We start from the raw sequence: 23,535 nt of genomic DNA, 5'->3' as shown, positions 1-23,535 counted from the left end.
ATATTTCAATCGGTGATGCATTTCTTCATGTTTTAGCTCAACTGACGTTGGAACATATATTGCTACCTGCCTGCCTACGTAACGTATTTTCCAAGCTTGTGATCACAGTTAAACATTGTTTTTATACTTGTACATCTTCAGAAAATGAAAAAACTGGGCCGGGCGCAGTGGCTCACGCCTGTAATCCCAGCACTTTGGGAGGCTGAGGCGGGTGGATCACGAGGTCAAGAGATCGAGACCATCCTGGTCAACATGGTAAAACCCTGTCTCTACTAAAAATACAAAATTTAGCTGGGCATGGTGGCACGTGCCTGGAATCCCAGCTACTCAGGAGGCTGAGGCAGGAGAATTGCCTGAACCCAGGAGGCGGAGGTTGCGGTGAGCCGAGATCGCGCCATTGCACTCCAGCCTGGGTAACAAGAGCGAAACTTCGTCTCAAAAAAAAAAAAAAAGAAAATGAAAAAACTAATATAACTGAACATATACCAGATTTAGCCATAACAGCTATGTTATAGCATTTTTTTCCTTAAGAATACTGTATTAGCCCTGGAATTACAGGCACAGTGGTTCACACCTGCAATTCTAACACTTTGGGAGGCCAAAGCAGTAAGATCTCTTGAGGCCAGGAGGCCAAGAACTCAGCCTTTAGAGCAAAACAACTGGGTATGAAAAACCAGTACTACCTTATACTAGTTTGGAGATGGACTTTGAGCAAATCAATGAACTTCATGAAGCCCCAGCTTCCTCCTCTGTGAAACAGAAATAAGAATAATGATCCCTTGCCGCAGGTGTAAGAACTGAAGGAGAGATTTTATTCAAAAACCATAAATGAATTGTGTGTAGCTGAAGCTTACCTTTTATGCACTAATATTTTATTTTCACTTTAGCTTTGGGGGAGGGAGATATTTCTAAAATCCATTGCACATGACCCTGAATAGTAAAACAGAGTTAGTGATCTAAGCTTAATCATTACTGATGACTCAGGCATTATTGTAAAGAAGAACCCATCCTGCAATCCAGAACGTCTAGAAGGCCACTGTCGCATCAAGAGTTTGTCCTTGCACTACACTATGCCCAGAAAGGCACACCTTGTCAACTACTGTGTCTATTTTCTAGTTTTTCCATCTCCCCTTCTGCTCTTGTATTTCATTTGTCCGTACATTGCCTGCTACTTTGGTGCTCCGGTGATCTGGGGAGCTCTACAAGTTGCCCTAGAGTCACTCGGCTTTGGCAGAGTGCCTGAGTTCCTAAAGAAGTGAGTTGTTTTTATCTTAAGCTGATCAACTCCAGGCCTGGATGTTCAGAAGCACTTTCCATACTTCCTACTCCTTTGTGTTCCAAATAGTTACTGTTATCAGAGAAGTTTCCTATGAATAACAAAGTGTGATTGAAGATAATGCTTGAATACATAAAGGCAGATCAAAACCTGTGCTACCCGGATTCCATGGTTGGCTGTGGTAAGAAAAAAGGCAAGCTCTGGCTTTGCCTAATGCCCTGAAGCCAATGAGTACCTGGAGATGCTTGGCCCTACCCTCCCCATCCTTTATTCTAACTCCACCTTGGGTATTGTTGCCGAGGCCATTGTCACCTTGGGCTTCAGGGAGCTAGCAGTGTTAACCCCTCAACTCAAGACTTTATATTTGCCTTGGAAAACACTTGGAATCTCCCACAACTCTTGTATTTTTCCCTTACTCTTCACTCTGTTCTGCAGCCCGCTTTCCAGGGCCAATGAAAGTACCAAGCACAACAATGTTTTGGAACGAATGGGCAGATAGTTTCCTGGCAATCAATGCAGCCAGCTGAACTCATGACTGTCTCTTCTCTTCTCACTTACGTCCTCATGACCCAGCTTGTTGTTCTGAGTCTGTGTGGGCTTCCGTCAGCACATTAGACTGGCCAGCCTGAAATGCTGAGTGTACAGTGAAATGTTATTTATAGCACTCAAGTAGGTGTTTGCCCCTATTCATTAGGCTCTCTTCTTATACTCCCAATGTATCATTGCTGCAACTTTCATTTCATTTCTAAACACTGTTCCATCATTATGGGTTGATCTACTTGAGTATCCTGCAGAGTAACCTTTGATGTCCACAGAGATGGCAAAAAAATATACTAATAAGTACTCACGTCAGTTTCAGAGAAGGGAACATCAAAATCAGCTGACCACAGGATTTGTTCTGTGTACATCCTTCAAAAGCAACCTTCCCCAGATGACACTTCGGGAAACAGGGCTTTCGCTTACGAAAATGAACTCAACGTTCAGCAAATATTTATTACAGAACTATTATTTATAAACTACTGTTCTAGGTGCTTGGGATACACATCAATTAACAAACAAGATCTTTCCCTTCACAGAGCCTACACTCTGCCACAGAAAGACATAAACAGAAAACCTTTAAAATAATATTATGATATTAGATGATCATAAGTGCGAAAAAAAAACAGAAAGCACAGCAGGGGAGATACTGCAGCCCATATGTTGCAGTATTTAATAGGGTGGTCGGGGTTGGCCTCATTGAGAAGGCCACATTTAATCAAAGACTGGAAGGAGGTGAAAGAGTTAACCAAATAGATGGTAAAGAAAATTCCAGAAAGAGGCCGGGCGTGGTGGCTCATGCCCATAATCCAAGCACTTTGAGGCTAAGGCGGGCAGATCACCTGAGGTCGCGAGTTCAAGACCAGCCTGACCAACATGGTGAAACCCTGTCTTTAAAAAAAAAAAAAAAAAAATGAAAGAAAATTCCAGAAAGAGGAACCATCTAGACCAAAGGCCCGAAAACAGGAGCAGGCCTGGCAAAATGGAAAAACATTTGTCTGGCCAGTAAGACTGAAGCAGAGTGAGGGCTGAGAAAAAGGAAATGAACGCAAGAGGTGGTGGGGGAGGCAGTCCATGGGGGCTTGGGGGCCATTGCAAATGCCTTGGGCTGTTCCTCTGATTGCTATGGGGAGTTATTGCTGATATATGAGCTGAGGATTATATAGTACCTGGTTTACATATTTTTTTAACATCTCTCTAGCCACATATTGAGAACAGACAGTAAGGAAGACAAAGAGAGACGCAAGGGAACCAGCTAAGAGGCTACTTCAGGACTCCAGACAAGAAACTGGAGTTGGGGGAATGGGGATGGTAACAGGAAAGAGGGTGAGAAGTAATTAGCTTCTAGCTACAAATCTTGGATGATAATGTATCTTGGTTCGTTTGGGCTATTGTAACAAAATACCTTAGACTAGGCTCAGGCCTGTAATCTCAGCACTTTGGGAAGCCCAGGCGGGTGGATCACCTGAGGTTAGGGGTTCGAGACCAGCCCGGGCAACATGCTGAAACCCCATCTCTTCTAAAAATACAAAATTAACCACGTGTGGTGGTGGGTGCCTATAATTTCAGCTACTTAGGAGGCTGAGGCAGGAGAATCACATGAACCTGGGAGGTGGAGATTGCGGTAAGCTGTCCCACTGCACTCCAGCCTGGGTGACAGAATGAGACTCCATCTCAAAAAAAAAACACACCTTAGACTAGGTAATTTATAAACAAATTTATTGTTCAAAGTTTTGGAAGCTGGAAAGCTCAAGATCAAGGGGCCAGCAGATTTAGTATCCAGTGAGGCATTGCTCTCTGCCTCAAAGAAGTCACCTTCTACCTGTGTCCCCATTTATCAGAAGGAGTGAACAAGTTCCCTTGGGCCTCTTTTATGTTTTAATTTTAATTTTTATTTCTATTTCCATTTTGTTTTGAAACAGGATCTCAATCTCTCACCCAGGCTGGAGTGCAGTGGCATGATCTTGGCTCACTGCAACCTCCGCCTCCCAGGTTCAAGTGATTCTTCTGCCTCAGCCTCCTGAGTAGCTGGGATTACAGGCACCCAGCACCACACCTGGCTAATATTTGTACTTTTTTTTTCTGAGATGGAGTTTTGCTCTTGTTGACCAGGCTGGAGTGCAATGGCGTCATCTTGTGTGGTGTGCAATGTGTGCAATGGCTCACCACAACCTCCACCTCTCAAGTTCAAGCAATTCTTCTGCCTCAGCCTCCCAAGTAGCTGGGATAAAAGGCATGCGCCACCACGCCCAGCTAATTTCATATTTTTAGTAGAGACAGGGTTTCTCCATGTTGGTCAGGCTGGTTTTGAACTCCTGACCTCAAGTAATCAGCCTGCCTTGGCCTCCCGAAGTGCTGAGATTACAGACATGAGCCACGGTGCCAAGCCACCATGCTCAGCCTTGGGCCGTTTTTATAAGGGCGCTAAGCTCATTCATGAGTCTGGACTGTTGATGGCCTAATCACCTCCCAAAAGCCCCATCTCTTAATACTACAGCATTGCAGATTATGTTTCAACTTAAGAATATTGGGGGCACACATTCAGACCATAGCATAATGACTGTGCCCTACCACAGTGGCATTATTGCCAAAAATAGAACTAACCCTACCCACTTTGGGCCCCTTTTATTGCTTTTCCTTTTTTTTTTTTTTTCAAACCCTGCAACTTGCATCCAAATCTGTATTTCTTAGAGTCTTTTATTACAAGAAAAGTTAGGGGGAAGACAACTTAATCACTTAAATGCTTTTGAGCATTGTACTTTAAACGTTATTTCCATTAATATTAAACATCATAAAGCAGAGTTCTCTCGCTTTATACCTACCAATAATTCAAGACATTTTCCAGCATATTCATTTGCTAGCATCTTTGGTTAGCATAATCATTTATTGAGTTGAAGTTGACAGAGGCATATTTTGCATACTGCTTGTGCCGACACATATGTATCCCAGATCCCACCAAAGCCATTCTGTCTTGTGGAATTCATATATATTAGCCCAAGCCTAAGATTGCATGTTGTATGCAAAGCCCTATACCAGCTGCAAGATTTTACCAATGCCTGGGCATTTCTCTCATCTAGACTCCTGTTTCTGGTCCTTCTAGGTCCTCACCTGCTTCTCTCTTTCCCACCATACACATTTAGCATCTGTGTGTGACCATTTACTGAAGATGTGACAGACATTCAAAAGGGAAGCAATGTGGCAGACATTCAAAAGCCTTAACTTTCCATATTGAATGTTACTATTTCTAAAAGCTGCTTCGGCATCCCTTCTACCAGCAAATTTTGCAGTTTCTTCTTTTCCTGTAGGTGCAGGCCCAGCTGGGTTCCTCGGTTACTCCCTCCCGCCCTGTTCTCCTCCCACTCCTCTCTGCTTTCCTTTATACCTGAATTCTTTCATGTTCAGTCTAAAACTCCTAACCTACCTCTTTGCCTACCAAGCTCCTTCCAATCTAGCCCCTAAAGCATCTTACTGTTTTCTCCATAACAAGACAGTTCTCTGCCTGAAAGAAGTCCTCCCACTAGTTGTGAACATTTTACATTTTCCTCCAACTCTCAGACTGATGGGGTTCAGATCCTTTCCCAGAATTACAGCACCTTGGCATTTGAGAAAATGACAGAGGCAGAAGGTCAGTCTTACCTTCCCTTCATGTTTCTTTGCTGAAGCAGATCATAAAACCCTCATTCAAGAGGTGCCCTTCCTGAACCTGGGAGAAGACACAGGGACACAGAGAGGAATCTGAACGCACATCCTTGCTAAGTTCCCCCAGTTTATTTCCGTTAGATCAGACCCTTTGACCAATCACACCTCCACAGGACTATCCACTTCGTCAAGCCTAAGCATAAAAATACGCAGGTTTCCCTGTGTCTTTGGATCTTTATTGGCTCATGGCTGTAATCCCAGAACTTTGGGAAGCCAAGGAGGGTGGATCACCTGAGGCCAGGAGTTCAAGACCAGCCTGACTAATACAGTGAAACCTCGTCTCTACTAAAAATACAAAAATTAGCCGGGCATGGTGGCATGCACCTGTAGTCCCAGCTATAGAATTGAGTATTCTGGGCCCTGTTAAGGTGTTCTGAATTCAGACATTTGGTGGTGATGAGGACAAAGGAATGGGTGACCATGAAAACATTTAACTCTTCCTTCCCCAGCCCATTTTCAAAGAATGAGAAAGAGTCCTGGAAGGACAAAACAAAAAGAGACAGGGTAAGAAATACTCAGCACTCAATATTTGGGCTTTTATTTTCTGTATATTTAAGTAGAACTTCTTTTCAGCTATGCTCAATACTTTCTTATGATGTGCCATTTACTGGAAATAAAAACATCTTCATCAGCTGAAACTGAAAGGGTGATTTTGGTTTTTTTCAATGTAACTGGAATATTTTTGGGAACTGCCAAAATCTTCATGATAACTGGATAAAAATCCAAAGATAAAACTTGTATGGAATTTCTTTCAGCTTCGGTATGTGTTATTCAATGTAGTAATTAAAACCTATTTTAGAAATTATATTCAGAAATGTTTTATAATTTCATTTTATTTAATCCTATAAAATGCTTACCATTTTTTAGCTCCACGGCTAAAACAATTTTAAATAAGGTAACCCCTAGTCCCTGCAGTTCTTACCAGTATAAACTTTTATCTTTGTTAAAACCATTTTCTATCTCCTGTGAGTAAATTTTTTTTTTTGTTATTTTTTTGAGATGAAGTCTTGCTCTGTGGCCCAGATGGAGTGCAGTGGCACAATCACATCTCACTGCAACCTCTGCCTCCCAGGTTCAAGAGCTTCTCCTGCCTCAGTCTACTGAGTAGCTGGGACTACAGGCACGCCACCATGACTGGCTAATTTTTGTATTTTTAGTAGAGATGGAGTTTCACCAGATTGGTCACGCTGGTCTTGAACTCCTGACCTTGTGATCCACCTGCCTCCACCTCCCAAAGTGCTGGAATTACAGGTGTGAGCCACAGCACCCGGCCAAATAAAAAATTTTTAAGTAAGATAACCCCTAGTATTTGCAGTTCTCACCAATATAAACACTTATCTTTGTTAAAACCATAGAAAATTCAGTAGTATTATACCTCTCATCAAGAGATGTATGTCCATTATGTTTAATAATTATCAATATTTATTATGTATTTAAGGATTTTTGATAAAATGCATACTGATAACTATAAAGATAACTCAAAGAATTTTTTATCTTAGAGCTTTCTAACTTCAGGAAATGAGGTAAATGTTAAGAATTACAATACGACGGTGTTACCAACAGAAGTTGTTCAACCCTAAAATGTGTTCTAATAGGATAAAAGTCTATGGAGGAATAGACTAGAAATAAGATTCAAGTAGAAAAAAAGAATTACTTTTGTAATGCTGAAGAGCTTATGCATGCATGTTTTCAATTGTTGGATGATAGTAGTATCAACTTATATTATAGTTACAGATTCCACAGGATACTAATAAAGAGATACGTTTTATTTTAAAATGTATTTATATATTGATTTTTAGAGACAGGGTCTTGCTCTGTCACCCAGGCTGGATTTGCAGTGGCCCAGTCATAGCTAATCGCACATCGACTTCTCAGGCTCAAGCGACCCTCCCACCTCAGACTCCTGAGTCATTGGGACCACGGGTGTGTGCCACCACAACTGGCTCCTTTTTGTTTTTTCGTAAAGATGGGGCTCTCACTATGTCACCCAAGCTGGGTTCCCACTCCTGGGCTCAGACAATCCTCTTACCTCAGTGCTGGAATTTACAGGCATGAGCCACTGCATTCAGCCTATTTTACTTTTGAATGTCAATATTTGCAACATGCTAGAATTTACATTCTTTGCAACTATTGCAAAATATGTTTCATTATGATGAAAAATTTTAGATGTTGACTTTAAAATATAGGATCAAATACAGAGTTTTTCAAAATTCTTTAAGGGAGACGTGAACAAACCATTCAAAAGCCAGTGCCTTTATAAAACCCTAGATGCCCCTTCTCACTGTGTCACCATCCTCCTAAAGTAAAAATGGTGTGAATTTTGTGTTATTTACTTTCTTCTTTTTTCAGCTTTATCTCATGTCTATATATCTAGGCACATATTGTTAGGTTTATCTGTTTTTACCTTTGTGTAGCTCCTCTGTTACTTGTTGGTTTATTTTTACTCAGTGAAAATAAATCACATTTGTGAGAGTCATCCATACACAGATACGTTAAAATAGCTTAATCATTTTCACTGCTGTATCATATTCTTTTGCATAAACTATAACCATTTGTTTAACAACTATTTGGTCAATTGACATTTGAGTTTCCAGATTTCTAGTTTTAATTTTATTATTATTTCTATAGTCAGAGTCCCACTGTGTCACCCAGGCTGGAATCATAGCTCACTGCAGCCTCAAACTCTTAGGCCCAAGCAACCCTCCTACCTCATTCTCCTGAGTAGGTGGGACTATAGGTGCATGCCACCACACCCAGCTGAGATTTTTAGTTTTAAAAAAACAATGCTGTTGGCCGGGCATGGTGGCTCACCCCTGTAATCCCAGCACTTTGGGAGGCCGAGGCGGGTGGATCTCGAGGTCAAGAAATCGAGACCATCCTGGCCATGGTGAAACCCCGTCTCTACTAAAAATACAAAAATTCGCCGGGCGTTTGGCATGCGCCTGTAGTCCCAGCTACTCGGGAGGCTGAGGCAGGAGAATGGCTTGAACCGGGGAGGTGGAGGTTGCAGTGAGCCGAGACTGTGCCATCGTGCTCCAGCCTGGCAACAGAGCAAGACTGTGTCTCAAAGAAAATAAACAATGCTGTCATTAACATTCTTTACTCCTGGTAACCAAGGACAATAATTTTTCTGTAGTATATACTTAGAAGTGAATATTACTGGGTCATGTCAACATTACAAAATAAGGCCAAATTGTTTTCCAAAGTGATTGTACCAATTTAACCTACCTCTAGCAGGGTGTCAGACTACAGATGTCCATATTCTTACTAACACTTGGGATTGTCAGTCTTTTTGATTTTGGCCAAACTGGAGAGGGTGAGTGCTTTTATTATTTTAAATTTGTATTAATGAGGGCAAACATCTCTTAATTTGTCTCTTGACCATCCATGTGTCTTCTTCTCTGAAATATGCATTCATGCCTAGATTATAATTTTTACGTTTTGTCTATTTCATTTTTCAGGTCTAGTGCAATGTAATGGACAAACAAAAATTGTATATATTCAAGGTGTGCAATCTGATAATTTTTTTTTTCCCTCTTTCTTTTGGTTGACATAATAATTACACATATTTATGAAATAAGAGTGATATCTCCTTTCTTTCCCTACTTCCTGTTTTCCCTATTTCTTTTTCTAAATTTTATATTAGTGGAGTACATTTATTGCAGTTGATGGACCGACACTGATTTCTTTTTTTTTTTTTGAGATGGAGTCTTGCTCTGTTGCCCAGGCTGGAGTGCAGTGGCATGATCTCAGCTCACTGCAACGCCCGCCTCCCGGATTCAAGCGATTCTCCTGCCTCAGCCCCCCGAATAGCCAGGACTACAGGTATGAGCCACCAGGCCCGGCTAATTTTGTATGTTTAGTAGAGATGGGGTTTCGCAATGTTGGCCAGGATGGTCTCGATCTCCTGACCTTGTGATCCACCTGCCTTGGCCTCCCAAAGTGCTGGGATTACAGGCATGAGCCACCATGCCCAGCTACATTGTTTAGTTTTTTGTTTTTAGAGATGGAGCCTTGCTATGTTGCCCAGGCTGGACTCAAGCTCGTGGGCTCAAACAATCCTCCTGCATCAGCCTCCCGAGTAGCTGGGATTATAGATGCATGCTGGGGAACCCAGTTTCTCCATGTTTCCTCATGGCTCAATAGCTTACTTATTTTTATCACAGAATAATATTTAATAGTATAGATGTGCCACAGTTCACCTACTGAAGGACATCTTGGTTTCTCTGACAGTTAATTTAATGTGTCAACTTGATTAGGCTAAAGGATGCTCGGTTAGCTGGCAAAATATTAATTTCTGAGTGTGTCTGTAAGTGTGTTTCTGGAATAGATTAGCATTTGAATTGGTACTCTAAGCAAAAATCTCCCTCAGTAACGTAAGTGGCATCCTCTAATCTGTTAAGGGCCCAAACAGAACAAAAGGGAAAAGGAAAGGCAAATTTGTTCTCTTTTATTGAGCTCGGATATCCTTTTTCCTCTGCCGTCAGAAGGGACTCGGGGTTCTTGGGCTTTTGGACTTGGACGGGGACCTGTAACATTGGCTCTCTGGTTCTCGGGCTTTCCAGGTTGGACATCACTGGCTTTTCTGAGCTCCCAGCTTGCCGTGGCAAATTGTGGGATTTTCTAGCCTCCCTAAAAACATGAGAGCCATTCCCTCATGATAAATGTCTGTCTGTCTTTCTGTCTATCCATCCATCCTGTTGGTTCTGTTTCTCTGGAGAACCCTGACTGGTACAGTTGCCTAAGATGTTTTCTCGTTTTGTTTTGAGACAGGGTCTCACTCTGTTACCCAGGCTGGAGTGCGGTGGTGCGATCACGGCTCACTGCTGCAGTCTTAACGTCCCAAGCTAAAGCAATTCTCCCACCTTAGCCTTGTGAGTAGCCGGGACTACAGGCACACACCCCCACACTCAGCTAATTTTTTTTTTTTTTTTTTTTTTTTTGTAGAGTCAGGGTCTCGCTATGTAGCCCAGACTGGTCAAATTCCTGGGCTCAAACAATCCGCCTGCCTCAGCCTCCCGTAGTGCTAGGACTGTAGGTGGCCCATACCTGCAATCCTAGCACTCCGGAAGGCTAAGGCAGGGGGATTGCTTGAGCCCAGGCCTAACATATTTTAAAGCTTAGTTTTATATTTAAGTCATTGGCTAATCTTGAATTAATTCTTGGGTATAATATGAGGTAGAGATCACATTACTTTTTTTTCCATATTGCTAATCATTTTTCCCAGAGCCTTTTAATTTTTTTCTCCCCTTTTCCCCCCATGATCTACAATTTCAGTTTTGTCCTGTATCAAGTTTATGCACCGATCTGTTTCTAAGCTCATTATTTTCTTCCACTGTTTGTCTTCCCTGAGCTTATATCCCAATGTCTTAATGACTACAAATGCGTTAAGTCTTGGCATCTGGCAGGACCATAGTAACTGAGCTGGGATATTCTTCTTCCACATAAATTCTACAGCCAGTTTCTTGATTCCACAAAAAATTCCACTGGGATTTGGTTGGAATTTGTACTGAAGCGATTTCTCAATTCGTGGAGAATCAAAATCTTTACACTATTCCTTTTGTTCTTTTGCTCCGTAACTATGATATTTCTCTCCACTTATTCAAATATTTTTTAAGATTTTGAATAAAGTTTTATTATTTTCTGCATAAATATCTTATAATTTGTATTAGATTTATTTCAGAACTTTACGCTTTCTGTTGCAATTGTGAAAGTTCTCTGTTTTAACATTACTTGTTCTGTTTGTTGCAATTTACTTTTTTTTTTTTCTTTTTGAGATAGTGTCTCTCTGTGTTGCTCAGGCTGGAACAACGGGGTACAATTATATCACACTGCAAACTCAAACTTCTGGGCTCAAGCAGTTCTCCCACCTCAGCCTCCTGAGTAGCTAGAACTATAGGGGCCATACCACCAGGCCTGGCTAATTAAAAAAAAAAAAAAAAAAAAATTTTTTTTTTTTTTTAGATGGAGTCTTGCTCAGTCACCCAGGCTGGAGTGCAGGGGTATGATCTCAGCTCATTGCAACCTCCACCCCAAAGGTTCAAGCAATTCTCCTGCCTCAGCCTCCCAAATAGCTGGGATTACAGGCACCTGCCACTGCACCCGGCTAATATTTCTATTTTTAGTAGAGATGAGGTTTCACCATCTTGGCCAGGCTGGTCTTGTGATCCATCCACCTCCCAAAGTGCTGGGATTACAGGCATAAGACAATGTGCCTGGCCTTTTTTAAAAAATTTTTTGTAGAGAAAGGGTTGTGCTTTGTTGCCTAAGTTGGTCTTGAACTCCTGGCCTCAAGCGATCCTCCTACCTTGGCCTCCCAAAATGCTGGGCTTACAGGTATGCGCCACCACACCCAGCCTAGACTATTTCTTCTTCTTATCCTGTTAATTAGCTAGGCCCTCCAATACTTTTACACAGAATTTGATAAGACATAGTCCCTCTTCTTGGAGTGCTTCATAGGGGGAAATATACACATCCATATTGTACAGTGTGGCAGGATATAGGAACAGTTTGTATACGGACCATGGAAACTAAATACGGCAATGTTGAATTCTGCCTTAGAAAACAGGGATCATTTCTGCTCTGTGCTTATTATTATAGGTTAAAAGTACAAATTAACATTTTAATAATTGAAGTCAGTTATATAAGCATTCGCAAGATCTTGCAACAGAGGTAGGAAATTGCTTCTGAAATAAGAAGACAGACATAAAACCGAGAATCATTTTATCTAGTGAACTTACACCTATAAAGCTCTTACCCAACATTGTCCCCAATCCATGCAGATAGAATGCTGTGCAGACACCATCCCTGCTCTTGGTTATTAACTGGGTAGGGGATGGCAAGTCTATTTAAAGACCGAAGAGTCTTTGCATCAACTGGTTCTTCCAAGAAAATAACAGACATATGGGACTCAGGTGTAACCCATGACAGAGACTATGGAAATACCATATTGGTTGAAACTTTTGCTCGTATTAATTTAAAATCTGCCTTTCTGATGGAGGTTGCAGTGAGCCAAGATTGCACCACTGCACTCCAGCCCATGTGAGAGAGTGAGACTCTGTTTCAAAAAGATAAAATAACATAAAATAAAAGCTGCCTTTCTGAAACTCTTAATGACTATTCCTAGTTTTCCCAAAGAAAAGAAAATGATAAAAAGTATATTTTCCTCCATTTGACAGTAATTTGAAAAGACATTTTTTTCTCTTTCTCTTCCAAGCCTTTGTTTTCCTTGGCTGGCCTCTATTTTTTTCAGGAACGGGATGTTAACCCTGTGTGTCCTAGCCACCCTCCTCCTGAGACCATTGTTTATCTTCGCCTCTCATGAAAACCATCCTTCAAAACCGAAAATAATCTCCCAAGTGAGAAATCACCAGTGCAGGGTGGATGGAAACTATCATCAGCTATTTGTGGAAGTTAAAAATATCCCTTTTGGACAGGAGTGGATTTCCATAGGTTCATTTGGTTCCTCAGTGTAGAACTCAGACCTAGCTTTATGCATTTCAGGAAATCAGATTGCAACTTTGTAACCATAAGAACTTCTACAGGAGTCTTTTTCACACAAATAACTGTTAGACCATGTCTCCCAATCTTATATGTATCAATTAGTACTTACTCTTTGTTTTCATTGCTTCTTTTTGTTGCAAATGACAGGAACCCCAATTCAAATATTCTTAGACAACTGAAAAAAAAAAAAACAAGAAGGAGATTTACTGGCTTTTTCATAATCCAGTCAGATAACTGGAAATCCAAGGGCATTTACCCTTCAGGCACATCTCAGTGCATGCCCTCACTGTTTTGAGGATTGGTCTTTTGACATCTGCTGGGTTTGCTTTCCTCTGTGAAGGCTCTGTGCTCAAATAGTGCTCCCCTTAAGATGGCAAGATGGTTGCTTGGAATTTGGGGCTAACACCATATCCTCTCAGTAACCAGTGATTTTGTCTTCCCAACAGAAATCCCAGGATAGGGTCTCATTGGCTCTGGGTGAGTCTTGTGACATCTCTGAACAAAGCAAAGGATGCCCCTCTCTAACTTGCCAGGCCTGTACCATGGAGGTAGAAATTGAATTAGCTCAAGTCAATCTCAACCCCATCCTTTTAGACTGAAAGTAGGGAAAGGGTAGTTTTCTAAAGAAGGGGGAAAGGTTATCAGGCTTTCAGTAAAAACAGCTGTCTACTTCAGCTCTACATTTTGGTTATATTAACCTCTGTTAACTATTTTTCTAATTTCCATTAGAAATGGGAATCCCACTTTCCTAATTCTAATGTCAGTGTCTTCAGTAGCTCGCTCTACGGTTTTGGTTAAATCATTTAACCCCTCTGAGTTAATTTACTCACTAAAATGAAGGAGAGAAGAAAGTGAAATAATCCTAAAGCTCTTTTCACTCTCAGTTCCCTCATTTTGTGATATGTGTTAAGTGAGTGGAGGGAAACAAGATTTAAAATATATTCTCAACTGAAAGCAATGATCATATTAAAATTCCTGCGGCTCTAGGGTTTTTCAAGTGTGCTAGTTCCCTGGGAATCCCTAAATTAAATTCTAGAAATTGCCATCAAATGTCTACAATCAATTAATTGGCAAGCACTCTTATAAATGGAAAAGGGCTCTTGGGACGTATTCAGGAGAGGAATTCTGATTTCATAATTGCAAATTATCACCAAAAACAAAAAGAAGATGGAGATATAAAGAAATCGTTTTAATTGCAGGCTCTATTAAACTCCCATTTTTCAAAAGCTTTCTCAAGAAAGATAGGAGGGAGGAAAAAAAACACAAGGGAAAAAAATGTTATTGACCTATAAGAAATACCAGGAAGTCCACAATCCAGAATAATTGGAGGTGTGCCTTGTGAGACATGGCACGGTGTGTGAGAAAGACAAACAGAGGCTTGGATTCGGACAGACTTGCGTGTACAGATTGCCTCTGCACTTACTGTTTGCTGGTTGCAGGAACCTGGGCAACCTACCAGCCCATCTGAGTCAGTTCCTTCTCTATAAAATGAATATAATGATTTCACCTCAAGAGAATGGGATCACAGAAAATTAAGCCCCTGGCACCAGAAAGTCACTCAGTGGACCCTCCTTCTTTCCTCAATAGGCCTGACCTTGTAAACATTTGTTTCAATGACTTGTCAAAAATCAGAGACATTCCCTTAATATAAACTATATGAAACTAAAGGGATAGGAATTCCATTAGATAACAGTTGAAGTCCAGAAAGTTCTCCCCTTACCAAGAGTCCTTCAGCCTTCGTGTTTTGAAAGTCCTGTTTTGGAGATGAGGAGATCAAGTAACTTGCATGAATTCACATAAAGCAAGAAAGTGGCAGCAGGGATCTTTGGTATCCCTTAAACAACTGCAACCTCAGTTGCCTCAACTACACAACTCAAATAACCATCATGTTTACCTATTTGACAGATTATTCTGAAAAGCAAATTAAATCTCTTTTGGGAAAACTTAAACTGTGAAGCACTGCATAAAACAATGCTCATTCAGGGATGCCATGTGCAGCTGTGCGGGTGGTGCACTGCACAAAGGCTGCACAGAAGGGGACACCATTCACTTTGTAGACATAGATTTGTATGTTTAGTGCAACAGCTTGCTGATTGGTGGCAACAAAATGCCTCATGACACAAAATTGGTAATTAACAATCTCCAACAGAAGTAAATATCTTGAAAACAGAGAGCCCCCTTTTTTTTCTAATTTGCACAAAAGTACCTTATAAGTTAGCAATGTCTCTATGGTTAATTATTACAAGTACGTCCAAAACACAGAATAAATCTTATACATAAAAACTATAGAGAAAAGGCTGGGGGTGGTGGCTCATGCCTGTAATCCCAACACTTTGGGAGGCTGACATGAAAGGATCACTTGAGGCCAGGAGTTTGAGACCAGCCTGGGTAACACAGCAAGACCCTGTCTCTAAAAAATATATATGTATACACACACACACACACACACACACACACACAAATTTGTGTATATGGCTCACACTTGGATCCTAACTACTTGGGAGGCTGAGGTGGGAGGATCACTGGAGCCCGGGAGTTTGAGGCTGCAGTGAGATATGACCGCACCACTGCACTGCAGCCTGGGCAACAGAGCAAGACCTTGTCTCTAAAAAAAAACTGTTAAATAAATAAATTAATTAAAAACTATAGAGAAGAGTGTTTATAAAAATCATAACTCTGAAAATAGAATTGAACAGTGAGTTTCCTATTTCTTGAGGTATTCAAGTAAAGGCTGACTCAAACTTAATGAAGAATATGATATTACAAATGTCTAGATCAAGTGAAAAGATGGAATGAATCGTCTGTACAGGAAAGAGAGTTAGCACTTACTAAGCATCAACTATGTGCTAGGTATTGTGCTAGAACCTTCACACACTGTTACCTCATTGAATTCTGGTAAGAGCCCTTCAGGCTTGGTGTTTTGAAACTCCTGATTTGGAAATGAGGAGATCAAGTAACTTGCATGAACTCATATAAAGTAGGTAAGTGGCAGCATGGAACTGTCAGACTCTGATAGTTTCCTACAGCTGCTATAATAAATTACCACAAACCTAGAGGCTTACAAACAACACAAATGGGCCAGGTGCGGTGGCTCACGCCTGTAATCCCAACACTTTGGGAGGCCAAGGCAGGTGGATCATTTGAGGTGATCAGGAGGTCGAGACCAGCCTGGCCAACAGAGTGAAAACCCGTCTCTACTAAAAATACAAAATTAGCTGGGCGTGGTGGCATGCGCCTGTAATCCCAGCTACTCTGGAGGCTGAGGCAGGAGAAGTGCTTGAACCTGGAGGCAGAGGTTGCAGTGAGCCGAGATCTCACCACTGTACTCCAGCCTGGGCAACAGAGCCAGACTGTCTCAGAAAAGAAGAGAACAGACAACTAGGAGAGGCTCTCCCCAACGCTCTCCCAGCCCTGGGTTGATATTTTGTATCCCCAAGTCAGGAGTATTTTAAAAGCATCTTTTTCATAGTGCTGCTCAGCTACTTCGGGCATCAAAGCAGACTCAGACACTGCCAGGATCAGAAGCATATTGAGGTACTTGTTAAAAATGCAGACTTGGAATGTGGTGGGAGTGGTCTTCATGTCAGACCTTCCGAATTAGAGGAAAAAGAAGAAGTTGAGAACCAAGGTGGCACATTTTCTTTCGCTGCTAGAGAGATTATTAAAAATAAGTTAACATATCATGATCAGGTGAAGATCACGGAACCAAGGGCAAGAGGAAGAAAATAAAAAGATTTCTGTTTCCCGATGCTGTGGCCACTGCAGACAGCAGCCTTGGGAACTGCAAACGTGGCTGCTAACAAACATCTGGATTCCCTAAACTGCTTTCAGACTCCAAATTTTGTGCCACTGAATACTTGGTAAGCAACAGCTTACGGAGAAGATAGGAACAGAGCTGTATTCTGCTCACTTAAATAATATTAATTAAATTATTCTGTCTTCGATAACGACGGTAAAAATATGTATCCATTGCAGTGGGAAGAAGAAATATCAACAGCATTTAAAGGGAACATATTCCCTCAAGCATGTATTCGCCTAGTCACTGATGGCTGTTTCAATTTTAGACAAATTATGAGAAAAGTAACCACATGGTTTCACAGTGGATACAGCTAAAATTTTTTTTCAAATGAAGAAAAGAAACAAAACAACATTAAATATGTAACTGTGTCTGCCATTATTGACATTATTCCAGATGGGCTTCTGGATGTGACTCAGGGTTCAAGCTCTCTTGCGGAGTTAACCCGCCTTTAAATAACCTTTAAACACTCAACACTGTTGTTTGTCCCCCTCTGCATGGAGGAATACATGCTTTCACATTGCTAAATCGCACCACACCTATCTGGAGTATTTAACCTCTAAAGGGCGTGTCCACGGCTACACCTAAGTCTTTCGTGTGTTCAAGCCAAGAAAGAGTTCTGTGGCTGGAGACCAGTTCTTTCCATTTTTTGAATGCTTCACCAAAACTAGTTGAGCGACATTTGTGAACCTAGGTAGGCTCCTCCTCTGGTATAAGCATTTCGTGGAGACCACTTTATAGGGCTGGAGAGACACTGCGATTTCTCTCTCTTCCTTTCACTTCTTTAAATTTCATTTTCTTTAAAGATCCCACCTAGTCTTTAAACTTTCAACCCCTGAGTAATTTGTTCTCCAAGAGAAATTTCTGTTTAGGTGTGTCTTGGCGTAAACCAAAGTTCACACCCTTGGCTATTCATCAGAGTCACCTGGGGAGCTTTTAAAAAATACTGATGCCAGGGCTGTAGTCCAGACCAATTAAATGAAATCCTCCTGGGGTGATCCCCAGCAAGGCACTGGCAAGCTTATTCTAAAAGGTATATGGAAACGGAAAGAACCTAGAATAGCTAAGATCGTTTTTGAAAAAGAATAAAGTAGAGTCACTCCAACTGCTAGTAAGGCTGTATATCAAGACAGCATGGTACTGATGAAGGTTTAGATACATATGTGATCTGAGAGATCAAAATATCAGCCAAGACGGACCCTAAGTTTAAGGAAACAAAAGTTACCTATGGGTTGAGGGTTGAAGCCCAGCTGCCGTGGCAAATTTCCAAATTTCTACAGCTACAAGAAAAACCACACCCTTGCTAACTCCCTAACAACAGGAGCCATGAGGTTGTATTACAGCCTGGAGTCCACGGCAACTCTAATCGGACAGAGGACTGGCCTTAAAAACATTCTTTTCTAAAAAGCAACAGCAGTCTTATAGAAGTTATGCACAAACTGTCTTCATGTCCTGCAGCTCACCTTTTAAAGTAAAGAACCAAATTCCACTTCGTTGTAACGCTAAGCCCCCACCCCAAAGTGAACATGGGACTGTGTTACATATACATTTGCCCATTGTGCATGCACTTTGCTCCACCCATAAATATGTATAGCTTTCCCTTAAACTTGCTGAATACGTACAACTCTTAATGTGTGATACAGGCCTTGTGAGGCCTAAAACCCAATCTGTACTTTGCTCTTCAAAGAGAGAGCAGCTTTGGCCCACGTTGGAGACTGTTTCTTCTTGGTTTGCAAACCAGTATCATCAGTAAAGCTCTCCCTTCTACTATTCAGCCATCCTGATCTTTTCAAGACAGGAGAGTCCTTCTCAGGACTCATGAAGTGGGTGGCTTGTTTACTCAGTCACTGAGCTCAATTACTTATGGGAGGGAGCACACAAGTTGATGCATGCAGGAACCAGAGTGAAGGAATGCTGGGACCGGCCAGGCAATCCTCTCTGGGGGAGCAGGCTCTGTGCACCCCCTGCAGCAGTGTCCAAGCATGTTACAATGCTCTTTTAGCTCTGCCATCCAGGAGTTGGTGTCTGTGAGCCCCGGAGCCCCAGAGCAGGTGTGTTACAATCAGTGCTGTTGTAGCGTTTTCCATCCACGGATGGCTAAGTGTTAACCAGCTCAGTGGAGGGTCAGGATAATAGCCTTTGACTGACCCTGCCCTCTTGATACCCGAGTTCTTGTCTGGTGGCATCCAGGAAGAATGAGGTCACACAAACAAACTGAAGGGTGGTGAATGATTGAATGGTGGAAGGGACTCTCAGCGAGAAGGGGAGCTGGGAAGGGGGTGGAGTGGGAAGATGACCTTCCCCTGGAGTCTGGCTGTCCCCAGCCAAACTCATCTCCAACCATAGTCTCCAACGTCCAACTGCTGCTTTTCCTCTTGGTGTTCAGATGCTTCTCTCGTGTGTGTGTGTGTGTGTGTACACGCGTGTGCACGCACGCGCACTGAGTCTGGGGCTTGGGATTATTATAGGCACAAGATTGGGGTGGGGTAGGCCAAAAGGCAACATTCAGGAAGAAAAATGAATAGTTTTCACCTTGGGCAGCAGGTCCAGGCTTGATGGCAGAGCACCCCCTCCAGGGACCCCACCCTCTTCTACCCAGTAATTTCCCTGCCTCCTGTGTATATCATTTTGAACAACACATATATCAATGGAACAGAAAAGAGGACCTAGAATGAGACCCACACAAATACGCCCAAATGATACTTTTAATGATTTTTAAATTAACACATAATTTACATATTTATGGGGTACGGTATGATATTTCTATGCATGTATATATTGTGTAATGATTAAATCAGGGTAATTAGTATATCTATGACCTCAAACATTTATCATTTGTGTTGGGAACATTCAAAATCCAATCTTCTAGCTATAGGAAAACATCCAATAAACTGGCACTGATTTTTGACAGATTCAAGAACAATTCAGTCTAAAAAGGATAGGCTTTTCAGTAAATGGTGCTGGAGCAACTGGGCATACATAGGCAAAAAAACGAATTGAAGACTAGACCTCACATCTTATACAAAAACTAACCGAAAACAGATCACAAACTTAAACACAAAATATAAAACTATAAATCTCATTTAAAAAAATTTTTAAATGGGCTGGGTGCAGTGGCTCATGCCTGTAATCCCAGCACTTGGGAGGCTGTGGCGGGCAGATCACCTAAGGTCACAAGTTAGAGACCAGCCTGACCAACATGGAGAAACCCCATCTCTACTAAAAATATAAAATTAGCTGGGCATGGTGGCACATGCCTGTAATCCCAGCTACTCAGGAGGCTGAGGCAGGAGAATCACTTGAACCCAGGAGGTGGAGGTTGCAATGAGCCAAGATCGTGCCATTGCTCTGCAGCCTGGGCAACAAGAGTGAAACTCTGTCTCAAAATAAATAAATAAATAAATAATTTTTAAAATACAAGAAGAAGAAAATCTTCAGGTCCTAATGTATGATTCATTTTTACTCACACAACACTTCTGACACCAAATGCAAAGATTTTTTCCACACCACCAATTCTCCAACTCTCTGGACACTAGCTGGGTGTCCAATTATTCCATTTCATTCTGACACCAACTACCAAGGGCAAGCATTACACTCCACAAATAAAGGACTCAGTCTCACAAGACTGACCTCAGGTTAGATGTGTCAAGAGACAAAATTACAAGCAATTTTAGTATAGATAGAATTGGTTTTTCTGTGCGATTCATGACTGGGACAGCCGTCAGTTTAATGGGCTAGAATGAGAGCTCCCACGAAGCAATCGCAGAACACTGTCATTTTGTTTTGTTTTGTAAGATAGAAACAGAGAAGCCAAACAGTAGAAAAATAATTTATTAACTTGAGATTACTTCAGGTTACTTGTTCTCAGTAAGGATTAAAGCAGAGACAACTTCATTGTCATGCCTGCAGAAACTGACTTATTCGAGAAAGTGGCTATTATCTCTCTTCTCTGATTTCTCCAATGGTCAGGTAAGCAACTTTGTTCTGATTTGGTGATACGCAACTTTAGCACCAGTGACTCCTTTTTAGTTTTTCCTCTTGTGTGTCGAGGCCTCGTGCAGGAACCTCATCCCAAACCATGGCCTCCTATGACTTTTGTTTAGCAGGTGCCAGCTGCAGATCCTGGGCCTGCTGCACCTTTGCCTGGGTATAAATCAGGTTCCCGTCATGCCCTCCTCAGCTTCCATCATTTGTTAGAACGGCTCCTGGAATTTGTGAAAGTGCTTTATTTACCATTACCAGTTTATTATAAAGGATATTATCAAGAATATAAATGAATGGTAATGTAAAGAAAAAGTGGTATGTAAAGAAAGGTCCAGAAGGTTCCAAGCACAGTAGCTTCTGTCCCTTGGAAGTTGGAGTGCACCACCCTCCTGGCAGGTGGATATGTTCAGCAACACAGAAGCTCTCTGAATCCCACTGTTTAGGATGTTTATGGTGATTCCATTGCATACCCATGATTTGTTAAGTCAGCAGCCATTGATGATTAACTCAGTCTCCAGCCCCTCTCCCCTCCCTGGTGGGTGTGGGCGTGGGACTGAAAGTTATAACCCATTGATCATATGGTTGGTTCCTCTGACAACCAGCCCCATCCTGAAGCTACAAGGAGGCCCTCCAGGAGTCACATGCCTGTAATCCCAGCACTTTGGGAGGCCGAGGCGGGTGGATCACGAGGTCAAGAGATCGAGACCATCCTGGTCAACATGGTGAAACCCTGTCTCTACTAAAAATACAAAAAATTAGCTGGGCACGGTGGCGCGTGCCTGTAATCCCAGCTACTCAGGAGGCTGAGGCAGGAGAATTGCCTGAACCCAGGAGGCGGAGGTTGCGGTGAACTGAGATCGTGCCATTGCATCCAGCCTGGGTAACAAGAGCGAAACTCCATCTCAAAAAAAAAAAACTTCAGGCAGTTCAAAACAACAGGCCGTGTTTTAGGGACCTTGCTTAAATAGTATTTTAACAAAGAGCCATGAATCCTACATAGTTACAGACAAAGAAAAGACCCATCTTCAGGCTTCCAAAAATCAGGAAAACATAGGAAGGTAAATTGACGGGGAGAGTGAAGTAGGCTTCCAGACTGCCTTGTGTCACTGTATCTGAGTTCTGTCTCTGAGCTGATAAGACAGTGTTGTAAAGGGCCTAGTCTTTAGGTGGGAAAGAGAGAGGAGGGCAGGAAGACTTTGTGTTTGTAAACTGCTGTCCAAACACCAGGCAAGCAAAGGTAGGGGCAGAGAGTTCTCCTGTATTTTAACCTTCTTCAGCTCAACAATCCCTGGTATTCTAGAGAGAAATATTTTTGTTTCTTTCACTACTCATTCATCGCTGGTGGGTAGTAACATGGTACAGCCACTCTGGGAAAAGTCTGGCAGCTCCTCATAAAATGAAACACACTAGCCTTACAACCCAGCAATTCCACAGTCGGTCATTTATGCCAGAGAAGAGGAAGCTTATGTTTACATAAAACCCTGTACACAAATGTTTATAACAGCTTTATTCATATCAGCCCCAAACTGGAAACAACCCAAAATATGTTCAGTGAGTGAATGCCTAAATCAACTGCAGAACGTCCATACTGTGGAATATTATGTACTAATGAAAAACAACTACTGATGTATGCGGCCACTTGGATGGATTTCAAGAGAATTGTGCTGAGTGAGAAAAGCCAATCTCAAAATCACAGTGATTCATTTACATAATGTTCTTAAAATAACAAAATCACAGAGTTGGAGAGCAGAGTAGTAGTTGCCAGGGGATTCGAAGCGGGAGAACAGCATAAGGGAGACTTGTGGTAATGGCACATTTCTGTATATTGATTATAATGGTGATTATGCGAAGCGACGTGTAAGGTAACATTGTGTGGAACTATGCTCACACGCATGCATACACACACGCGCAAATGTATGTAAAACTGGTGAAATCTGAATAAGCTCTGTGGACTATACCAATGTTATTTTCCGACAGTTGATATTCTGCTATAGTTATGCAAGGTTATCATTGGGCAAAACCTGGTGAAGGGCATGTAGGGCCTCCCTGCACTTTTTTTTTTTAACTTCCTGTGAACTTATAATTGTTTCAAGTAAAACTTTTAAGAAAAAAAAATTACATCAAGAAAATAACGGCCAGGCGCGGTGGCTCACGCCTATAATCCCAGCACTTTGGGAGGCCAAGGTGGATCACGAGGTCAAGAGATCGAGACCATCCTGGTCAACATGGTGAAACCCCGTCTCTACTAAAAATACAAAAAATTAGCTGGGCATGGTGGCGCGTGCCTGTAATCCCAGCTACTCAGGAGGCTGAGGCATTTGACAAATATACTTTTCTAATTAAAAAAGAAAGAAAGAAAACTATGTGTAAAGCCATTTTTTTTGTTTATTTGTTTTTTGGTGTTTTTGTTTTGTTTTTTAGAGAGTCTTGTTTTTCTGCCCAGGCTGGAATACAGTTGTGTGGCCTCGGCTCACTGCAACCTCCACCTCCCGAATTCAAGCAAGTCTCCTGCCTCAGCCACCCAAGTAGCTGGCATTCAGGTGTGCGCCTCCAGACCCTGCTAATTTTTTGTATTTTTAGTAGAGACAGGTTTGATCACGTTGGCCAGGCTGGTCTTGAACTCCTGACCTCCAGTGGTCCACCTGCCTCAGCCTCCCAAAATGCTGGGATTACTGGTGTGAGCCACCGCGCCTGGCCTTAAGTCCATGTCTTTTTTATGCCCGAAAGTCAGCAAAATACC

The 23,535-nt window shown here is 41.9% G+C and overlaps 1 long non-coding RNA gene across 1 annotated transcript in view; it reads right to left on the bottom strand.

The window, feature by feature from the left end:
• Nucleotides 1-5,144: 5,144 nt before the first annotated feature.
• The window catches only part of LOC144582016 (uncharacterized), a 103,835-nt gene continuing 85,444 nt past the window's right edge, over nucleotides 5,145-23,535 (bottom strand). Inside the window, exons 2-3 of the long non-coding RNA XR_013533667.1 lie at nucleotides 13,125-13,190; nucleotides 5,145-5,516 (exon numbers count right to left, since the gene is read on the bottom strand). This is a non-coding gene — a long non-coding RNA (uncharacterized LOC144582016). The remainder of the gene's footprint in view (nucleotides 5,517-13,124; nucleotides 13,191-23,535) is intronic.

Source organism: Callithrix jacchus, chromosome 4, assembly GCF_049354715.1.
Source record: "Callithrix jacchus isolate 240 chromosome 4, calJac240_pri, whole genome shotgun sequence".
NCBI classification, from domain to species: Eukaryota; Metazoa; Chordata; class Mammalia; order Primates; family Cebidae; genus Callithrix; species Callithrix jacchus.
The sequence above is the reverse complement of the archived record's forward strand: the minus strand, read 5'-3'. Positions and strand labels throughout refer to the sequence as shown.